This window comes from Triticum dicoccoides, chromosome 2B, assembly GCF_002162155.2.
Source record: "Triticum dicoccoides isolate Atlit2015 ecotype Zavitan chromosome 2B, WEW_v2.0, whole genome shotgun sequence".
In the NCBI taxonomy this organism is placed as follows: Eukaryota; Viridiplantae; Streptophyta; class Magnoliopsida; order Poales; family Poaceae; genus Triticum; species Triticum dicoccoides.
Window position 1 is genome coordinate 368,493,720 of NC_041383.1, and position 10,608 is coordinate 368,504,327.

Consider the following 10,608-nt stretch of genomic DNA (forward strand, 5'->3'; position numbering starts at 1 on the left):
AGGCACCGCGCCAGCCGCGGACGTCGCCTCACCGTCGCTGCCCGTCCTTGACCTCCTCCCCAACAGACCCCCTCGCGCTTCGGCAGAACCCCTGCAACGGGGGTGAGCGCAACCTTCCCCCCTCTGCCTCTTTTCTGTCCTGGCCACGACTACTCCACGTCATCGTGTGTGCCGTCCTTGCTTTGCCCGTGCACGCTCTCCGATGTCTGGCGCCTCCACCGGTCTCGCCGCGCCGCCCCGTCTTCCCTGCTCGCCGTCCTCCTCCTGCTGATGCGTACCCCTGGCCACCGCATGCCACGCCCCGCCACATAGCCACCCTGCCTCGTGCCCGCGCCCTCTACAACCCGCGCCCGCCCGCCGTGGCTTGGCCGCGCTCATCGTTGTCGCTGCTGCCCTGTCCGCCGCGCCCCGCGCCGACTACTGCCCCCCTGTATGTCGCGCCCTGGTTGCTTGCTAGTCGCGCCGCCTACACCCGCCCCTGCCATGCCCCGTCCGACGCCCACCTCGTGTGCTCGGTCGCCCGCACGCCTCCGTTCTGCGCCACGAGCCACGGCCGCACCTGCTGCTGCTCCTCTATTGTTGCCCCGCTCCTGCCCATCTCCTCTTACCGCCGTCAGCCGCTGCGTGCTGCGTGGCGATGCCAGCCATCGCCCGCGCCCGGATCCTCTGCAGTCCGGCGCCCGCGCCCATTTAACTGTCTACCGTTAGGCCTCTGTGGCCCTAAGCAGCGGGGCCCGCCCCTGTAAAATGAAATGCAAATAATAATAATAATATTTAAAAAATAGAAAATTAATTACTTGCTAAATTATTTAGTTAACTTAATTAAATTAAACTTAACCTAATTACCTACTTAGTTAATTAAACTTTTAGGTTAGATAAAGACTGTCAATGACATGTGGGCCCCAGGACCCAGTTGACCAGTCAAGTGTTGACTGGTCAACTGTTGATTGGACCCCCTTGGACCCACCTCTCAGCCTCACATGCATTTTGGCTGGCTACACCCATTGGGTACCCGTAGCAATTTCCAATTTAATTTCGAATTAAAATAATTTTTGAAAATGAATAAAACTTTCAAAATTAATATAAAATAAACCATTCATCAGAACATGCAACAATCCCCTTCGTACGCACATGTCCCTAGCATAGCGAACATGCAACAATCCCCCTATGACTCGTCTTTGCGGAAATGTCAAACACTGGTAATACTTTCCCAGATGTTTCCCCCCTTCGCCGGTATCACCTACTACTGCGTTAGGTAATCCCTAGCATCGCGTATTGCCATGTTATACTTTTTGTTCCATTGATTGCTCTATTATTTATTTGTGTTCCCCCCTCTATTACTTCTTTCTGGTAGAACCCGAGGCCGCGATTGAACCAGTGATCGAGTACTTCTCCTTCGAGGGTCCGTTTCTGTCTGCAGAGCAACCAGGCAAGCCCCCCTTGATCAACCTGATATCGCCTATTCCTTCACAGTACTGCTCGCATTAGAGTAGTGTAGCATGTTACTGCTTTCGTTTAATCCTATTCTGCTGCATAGCTTATCTTCGTTGCTACAATTGTTGATACCTTTACCTGCAATCCTACATGCTTAGTATAGGTTGGTAGTTATCATTAGTGGCCCTACATTATTGTCCGTCTGCCATGTTATACTATCGGGCCGTGATCACTCGAGAGGTTATCACGGATAACATACATACATACTATACAGATGGTGACTAAAGTCGGGTCGGCTCGTATAGTACTCGCAAGTGATTCGGATATGGGGTTGAAAGGACAGGTGGTTCCATCCAGGTAGTGGTGGACCTGGGTTCCCGACGGCTCCCGAGTGCTACTTTGAGGCGGAGCGACAGGGCGGGTTGTGACCACCTTGGAGACAAGTGGGCCTGGTCCCTGGTCGGCGTCCGCGGTTACATCAAATAACACGCTTAATGAGATCTTGGTATTTGATCCGAGTCTGGCCACTGGCCTATGCGCACTAACGAACTACACAGGAACAGTTATGGGCACTCAACGTCGTGGTATCAGCCAAAGCCTTCTTAACGTTAGTGACTGAGCGGCAAGCATCATGTTGGAGTGCGTAATGCAATTTCCTTTGTAATGGAGGTTGCTAGGTCTGCTAACCGGCTGCCCTCGCAACGTGCAGGTGTGCAATGGGCAATGGGCCCAGACCCTTGCGACGCATAGGATTTACACCGGAGTGCTGACCTCTCTGTTGAGCCTAGGTAGGGCTGCGACGTGTTGACCTTCCGAGGCCGGGAATGACCCAGTAAAGTGTGTCCAGCCAGAGGGATCGAGCGTGTTGGGAAATATGGTGCACCCCTGCAGGGAAGTTTATCTATTCGAATAGTCGTGTCCCTCAGTAAAAGGATGACCCGGAGTTGCACCTCGACCTTATAAAAACTATAAATGGATACTTAATAAAACACACCAGACAAGTTCCGGAGACAACCCGAAAATCGCTTTCTCACAGGGCGACGAGGAGAGGATCGCTGGGTAGGATTATGCTATGCGATGATACTTGGGGAACTTACTAGCTATTCTCTTCTATATGCTTCAAGATGGAGGCCGCCAAAAGCGTAGTCTTTGATAGAACTAGCTATCCCCCTCTTATTATGGCATTCTGCAGTTCAGTCCACCGATATTGCCCCTTTACACAGATACCATGCATATGTAGTGTAGATCCTTGCTTGCGAATACTTTGGATGAGTACTCACGGTTGCTTTGCTCCCCATTTTCCCCCTTTCCTTTCTTCTCGGAAGTCGTAACCAGATGTTGGAGCCCAGGAGCCAGATGCTACTGTCGATGATGACTCCTACTACACCGAGGGTGCCTACTACTACATGCAGGCCGCCGACGACCAGGAGTAGGTTAGGAGGATCCCAGGCAGGAGGCCTATGCCTCATTCGATTTGTATCCCAGTTTATGCTAGCCATCTTATGGCACCTTGTTTAACTTATGTTTGTACTCAGATATTGTTGCTTCCATTGACTCGTTTGTATCGAGCTTATGTATTTGTGAAAGGATCGAGAAGAGGTGTCTAGAGAGGGGGGTGATTAGACACCAAGTGAGAAAAGGTACAGTTTTTAATTTCTTTAAGTTGGAGTGGAGTTTTGGCACAAGTTTAACAATCACAATACATATCAAGCAAGCATGCAAAGAGTATATGAGCAGCGGAAAGTAAAGCATGCAACTTGCAAGAATGTAAATGGATGGGATTGCAGTGTGCAAATGCAATTGGAGACACGGATGTTTTTGTCGTGGTTCCGATAGGTGGTGCTATCATACATCCATGTTGATGGAGACTTCAACCCATGAAGGGTAACAGCTACGCGAGTCCACGGAGGGATCCACCCATGAAGGGTCCACGAAGAAGCAACCATGTCTATCCCACCATGGTTGTCGCCCATGAAGGACTTGCCTCACTAGGGTAGATCTTCATGAAGTAGGCGATCTCCTTGCCCTTACAAACTCCTTGGTTCAACTCCACAATCTTGTTGGAGGCTCCCAAGTGACACCTCGCCAATCTAGGAGACACCACTCTCCAAGAAGTAACAAATGGTGTGTTGATGATGAACTCCTTGCTCTTGTGCTTCAAATGATAGTCTCCCCAACACTCAACTCTCTCTCACAGGATTTGGATTTGGTGGAAAGAAGATTTGAGTGGAAAGCAACTTGGGGAAGGCTAGAGATCAAGATTCATATGGTAGGAATGGAATATCTTCGTCTCAACACAGGAGTAGGGGGTTCTCTCTCAGAAAATGTATGCTGGAAGTGTAGGCACGTTCTGATGGCTCTCTCCACAAATGAAGAGTGGGTGGAGGGGTATATATAGCCTCCACACAAAATCTAACCGTTACACACAACTTACAAATCTTGGTGGGACCGAATTGAGAAACTCGGTCAGACCGATTTAGCAAATCATGTGACCGTTAGGATTTTCGGTGGGACTGACCTGCAACTCGGTAGGACCGATATGGTTAGGGTTAGGGCATAACGTAATCTCGATGAGACCGATTACTCAAACTCGGTGGGACCGATTTTGGTAATAAGCTAACCAAAGAGTTGGCCAGGCAAACCCGGTTGGACCGATTTGCAAATCTCGGTTGGACCGAAATGTTACGAAGAGGAACAGAGAGTTTGCATTGTAATCTCGGTAGTACCAATCACACAAACTCGGTGAGACCGATTTTGGTAATGGATATTGTCGGTGTCAAAACCGGCGGATCTCGGGTAGGGGGTCCCGAACTGTGCGTCTAGGCGGATGGTAACAGGAGACAAGGGACACGATGTTTTTACCCAGGTTCGGGCCCTCTCGGTGGAGGTAAAACCCTACTCCTGCTTGATTAATATTGATGATATGGGTAGTACAAGAGTTGATCTACCACGAGATCAGAGAGGCTAAACCCTTGAAGCTAGCCTATGGTATGATTGTTGTTCGTCCTACGGACTAAAACTCTTCGGTTTATATAGACACCGGAGAGGGCTAGGGTTACACAGAGTCAGTTACAATGGGAGGAGATCTTCATATCGTATCGCCAAGCTTGCCTTCCACGCAAAGGAAAGTCCCATCCGGACACGAGACGAAGTCTTCAATCTTGTATCTTCATAGTCAGGGAGTCCGGCCAAAGGTCATAGTCCGGCCATCCGGACACCCCCTAATCCAGGACTCCCTCAGTAGCCCCTGAACCAGGCTTCAATGACGACGAGTTCGGCACGCAAATTGTCGTCGGCATTGCAAGGCGGGTTCCTCCTCCGGATACTTCATAGAAGATGTTTGAACACAAGGATAGTGTCCGGCTCTGCAAAAATAAGTTCCACATACCACCGTAGAGAGAATAATATCTGCACAAATCTAATCTGCTGACGTATTCCGCAGTGTGACATGACGCCACGGCCAAGCCTTTATTCGAGTCGTTTTACTGTTCCACCTTAGCGCGTTTAGCGAGGCGGTTTCTTTGGCACGTCTTGTCAAAGCAGAGATCGTGTCCCCTTATTCCGGGATTCTCATCAATACGGGCGTGGGTAACCCAACCACACCATTAACCGCGGCGCTTAGGAGATAAGCGAGTTTTATTAGGCCGGTGGGGGATTGTAGTTTCGGCCGCCCATATAAGGGGATAATGATCTACCCTTTCCATTTACGCCTTCTTCCTCCTTTGCTTATCCGTCCCTGCGCGCTCGAGCTCTAATGCCCAAGCCCGCACTTCCCACCTCAACCTACTCCAATCATGTCCGGAGCGGGAGGTAGATGGATGGCCTCCTCTGTCACGCAGGGGCAAATCAAAAAGTTGAGGAAGGCCGAATACTTGTCTGACGACATCGCACACCGGCTTCCAGATGTGGGGCAACTCATCCCCACCCCCAGGCCCCATGAGAGGGTTGTTTTTCTCCCCCATTTCCTCCACGGACTGGGCTTTCCTCTTCACCCGTTCGTCCGGGGGCTCATGTTCTACTATGGCCTGGACTTCCACGATCTGGCCCCGAACTTCATCCTCAACATCTCGGCGTTTATCGTCGTGTGAGGCTTTCCTCTGCATCCAGCCCCACTTCGGCTTATGGCTGAAGACTTTTAATGTCAAGCCGAAAGTAGTGGGCGGCCGCCAAGCAGAGTGCGGAGGTGCCATGGTGGGCTGGATGGCCAATGTCCTATGGCTCGAGGGCTCCTTTGTGCAGACAATAAAAGGGTGGCAATCGGGGTGGTTCTACATCACCGAGCCGCGCGACCCCAAATGGGCGGCGACCCCCGAATACCGATCCGACTTTCCCACACGGCTCACCTCCTGGAAAGAGACGGGCATAACATGGGGAGATTCGGAAGAGCTGACCGGACTCCAAACCTGCGTCCAAAAGCTAGTGAACAAGAACCTCAAGCTCGTCAACGTAGTCCAGGTCATGCTTATCCGCCGGATCCTCCCATGCCAACAACGGGCCTTCAAATTGTGCTGGCACAGCACCAAACCTTGAGCGGGCTCTTCGACACCACATACGAAGATGCCTGGAAGGTGCTGTTTAAGGGCACCGAGGCCCCCGCATCCGCTACCGAAGATCGCGGATTCAGCACGCGGCGTCAGGCCAATGAGATAAGCTATTCTACCCTTTACGGGACTCTTGTCTTTCATAGTCTGACTCTATGCGGGATCTAAACTCCCCTACCATTGACAGGACTGGCTGAAGAAGTCCGGGCAGGTTATCTGTCCGGCGCCCTTACTAGAAGACCCAGCGGACGCCCGATTGATGGGGCTGCTGGTTCCGGCACCTCATGTGGTGCCGGAGAAGAAGGCCAAGAAGAAGGCCACGGGGACTCGAAAGAGCTCCCGGTGCTTGGTGGTGTCGGATTCATCGCCCGACAACCCCGAAGCACCCTCCACCTCTAAAGACGAGGAGGAGGAAGAAGAAGAAGAAGACTCTCCCCCTCCAACGGGGGGAGGAAAGAAAAGGAAGGCCGCCCCAACTGGGGAGGCCGGAGGGTCCAAGAAGGGGAAGACCCTTCTGCCGGACTATGCCTCCGATGCCGAAGACGACGGGGAGGAATGGCCGTCCAGGGTTAAGCCCCTGGCAAAATCGTAAGTGTCCGGATACCCGAATAACTTCTGGCGCTCCTCTATTATTCGGTATCCTCTGACGCCGAATTGAATTATGCAGTCCGCCCAAAGCTCAGCTCGGCGATTTGTCAAGCGGCTCCCTGAATTCGTCGGATGTGAACAGCGCTTCACTTCCGACGGCCTCCTCCCCTCTCCCTACGGTCGACGCCGAGCTGGAGTCCCAAAAGGGTCCGAGCCAGGAGGAGGTGGTCCTGGAGGCGCCGCAAGGCGACCTCCCGGACTTCAGGCCCAAAGGGGGTAAAGCCCCTGAGGGATCTAAGTCCGGACCTGGGCCGGACACTGCTCCGGAACCATCAACGGTTCCTGAGACCGGTAGGCAGCACCTTCGCCAGAAGGGCATGCCTACTACGCCAGCGGCCTCCGTCCAACCGGAGGCACCGGATGATTTGCTGGAGGCGCTTAACGGCGCCTCCATCGACGAGGAGCACCACACTGTTATGAGCGCGGTGATTCAAAAGGTTCAGTCCGCCAAGAGCGGGCTGACAGAAGCCTGCTCAAGTCTGTTAACAGGCTTGGAGGTATGTGTTCAAAACATATGAAAATGTTACCGCATAGACAGTAGCCCCAGATGCTCAGTTCGGCGTTCGGAAAGAAAAGCCGAGCTGGGGATCTTAAAAAGATATACGCAGGAGTCTAACATAAATATGTCAATATGGGAATGCAGGCTGCGCTGCTGACCTCTGCCGCACTGACTGCGGAGGTCAATATATTGAAGAAGAGCCTCGAGCGGTCCGAGAACGAGCTCGGCCGTGCCAAGAAGCAGCTTGAGGACAAGGAGGGTATGTAATACCGTATGTGAATGTATATAGAAATACTTGGTTGCAAATAATGACAGGACCAACGTAAATGTTGTAGGGGCCACGACCGAGGTGGCGACCCTGAAGGAAGCGGTGTCCAAGGCCGAAAATAGTGCGGCCTTGGAGCACACCGAGCGAGAGAAGCAGGAGGCGCGGGTGGCGGAGGTGCGGCAAGAGCTCCAGGCTCTCGTGGAAAAACACGAGAGTTTGGAGCGTGACTCGAAGACTCGAGAGTCCGAGCTCACCTTGGCTCTTGAGAGTGCCAAGACCGCTAAGGCTGAAGCCCAGAAGGCCCTCCAGGAGATCGAGGCGATGAAGAAGATAGCGGCGGGTAAGGCATTCTTTATGCAAAGCAAGAATATAAAAGTAAATTATCTGTTACTTACCTGAATCCGAAGCTCTCCAGGAGCGTTCGCCGATCTGCCCCGTAGTGTGTCTGATGCTGCCGCGTTCTACCGAGCCGAGGAGGGGAGCTCGACAGAAAAGGTGTTTTGGTCTCAGTATGCTGAGGCCGAACATCCGGTGCCCCTGAGTGACCAGCTGAAGCAGCTAGTCGAGCTCCACAAGGTGGCCGAACAGGCCATGAAGGGCCTCATAGTTCGGCTGTGGCCTAGGGAAGCCATGCCTGGGAGCTACTTCGGTCTGGTGCGGCGGCTGGTGGACGCGTATCCGTGGATTGAGGTCATCAAGCGCTCTGTCTGTATTGAAGGTGCCCGTCAGGCCCTCGCCCGTGCTAAAGTGCACTGGGGCAAGCTGGATGCGGCGAAGCTTTTGACGGACGCGCCACCGCCGGGCAAGGAGTATCACATGCCCGAGATGTATTATTAGGGCGTCCTGAAGGGTGCCCGCCTTATAGCGGTTGAATGCTCCAAAGATGTAATTTTTTAGTAGACTCGCATCTGTTATCCTGTACGCTGAAAACTTTGTTCATATGCGTTAAGCAACGCTTTGTTAATTTAAAATATTACCTTCTGTGCGGCCGTTTATCAAATCTGAGAGATGCAAGTCGTCGGCTTCTACCCCCATGCCACGAGTGCTGGGGTGTTCGAGATAAACCTGAGCGCTCTTGTTCCCATTCTTGGGTCCATCTAGGGAGGCGCTCAGCAGATCGAACAAGGCCATCGGACTTATAATGCTATATCACTCTCACTTAGCCATAGAATTCTATAATTTTAAATTTCGGCAAAGCCCCTAGTATTCGGAAGACCGAGTTCAGGGCGCTATCCACGCCTAGGCCAGATAAATCCGTCTCCTCGCTCTAAGCTGCATAAGTCTATAAGGACTCGAAAAACCTCGCGAACAGCGACCGGTCTCTCGCACTATCATGACGGTCAGTTTTAGCTTTCTCTACTGAGGTGTTAACCCAGCTCAACTGGGGCACAATCGCAGTAGTTCTCCCAGTGCTACCTTAGCCAACATTGCGGACCGTAAGGTACCAAAACATGGGAGCCGGGCAAACCCAACTATAGACCCAAGACATGATTCGGAGCCGATGCATATAGTGCTATAAGTTCGGGGTGCCGCACTCAGAAGAGTGTTCGGTCTTCTCACACCACGTTATGGGGTGCTTAAGCCCCTGGTGTATTGGCCGTACCAAAGTGTACGGTTGCATAATGTCATGACTGAACATATATGTATAAAAATAGATGAATACAATAATAGATAAGAGCTATGTCTTGTTTATTAAAAAGGGCTACTATGAAAGCAGAACGCTACAAATAGTGCGATAAGCAAGAGGTGGGATTATTTGACATGTCCCCCTCCAGGGGCAAGCTGCGGAACTTTAAGTAAAAATAGGTATTTAACTCGTTATAGAGACCACCTGGACATTCGACGCGGCTTCTTCTTGCCCTGGCTGTTGCATCGTGTGTTCGGCGAGTGTATTGCCGGACAGGCCCTCCGACTAGTTGAGTCCTGAAAGTATATAAAAAAAGAAACGGCAGAATAGGGAGCCCCTAAGTGCGGTTGAGCCGCATTCTTTATCACCGTCTGGCGGGGGCTGGGGTTGGTGTCGCACTGCTATGCTTGCTCGAAATGCGCCAGTCGGCTTTGTTGTAGGTTGCTTCATGCGCGCTTGACGTTGTCCGGACACTTAACACCCGGATTGGGGAGTTGCCTTGAGAGGCTGCTCTGTACTTCCGCCGCCAGGGCCGCCGTGTGCTCCTCCGTTTGGAGAGAGCGTTCGGTGTTTCCATTTACCTTGATCACTCCGCGAGGGCCTGGCATCTTGAGCTTGAGATATGCGTAGTGCGGCACCGCATTGAATTTTGCAAATGCGGTTCGTCCGAGCAGGGCGTGATAGCCACTGCGGAATGGGACTATGTTGAAGATTAACTCTTTGCTTCGGAAATTATCCGGGGATCCAAAGACCACTTCGAGTGTAACCGAGCCTGTACAGCTGGCCTCTACACCTGGTATGACGCCTTTAAAGGTTGTCTTTGTGGGTTTAATCCTTGAGGGATCTATATCCATTTTTCGCACTGTATCCTGATAAAGCAGGTTCAGGCTGCTGCCTCCGTCCATGAGGACTCTGGTGAGGTGAAATCCGTCAATGATTGGGTCTAGGACCAATGCATCAAATCCGCCGTGACAGATGCTAGTGGGGTGGTCCCTTCGATCAAAAGTGATCGGGCAGGAGGACCATGGGTTGAACTTTGGGGCGACTGGCTCCAACGCATAGACGTCCTTGAGAGCACGCTTCCGCTCCCTTTTGGGGATGTGGGTTGCGTATATCATGTTCACCGTCCGCACTTGCAGGGGGGATCCCTTTTGTCCTCTGTTGTTCGGCGGCCGGGGCTCCTCCTTGTCATCGCTACGCATCCCCTTGTCTCTGGTTTCGGCACTTAACTTGCCTGCCTGCTTCAACACCCAACAATCCCTGTAGGTGTGATTGGCTGGTTGTTCGGGGGTGCCGTGTATCTGGCACGAGCGTTCGAGTATCTGGTCTAAGCTGGATGGGCCTGGAGGGTTTCTTTTGAATGGCTTCTTCCGCTGACCGGGTTTAGAGCCTCTGAATCCGGCATTGACTGCCGTATCCTCAGTATTGTCGCCGTTAATGCGGCGCTTGTGCTTGTCGCGACGTGACCTGCCATTGTTGTCCTTGGTATCCAAATTGCCAAGGCTCTTGGTTATGTTATTGCTACGAGCTAGCCAGCTGTCTTCGCCCGCGCAGAAGAGGGTCATGATTGTCATGAGGGCTGCCATAGATA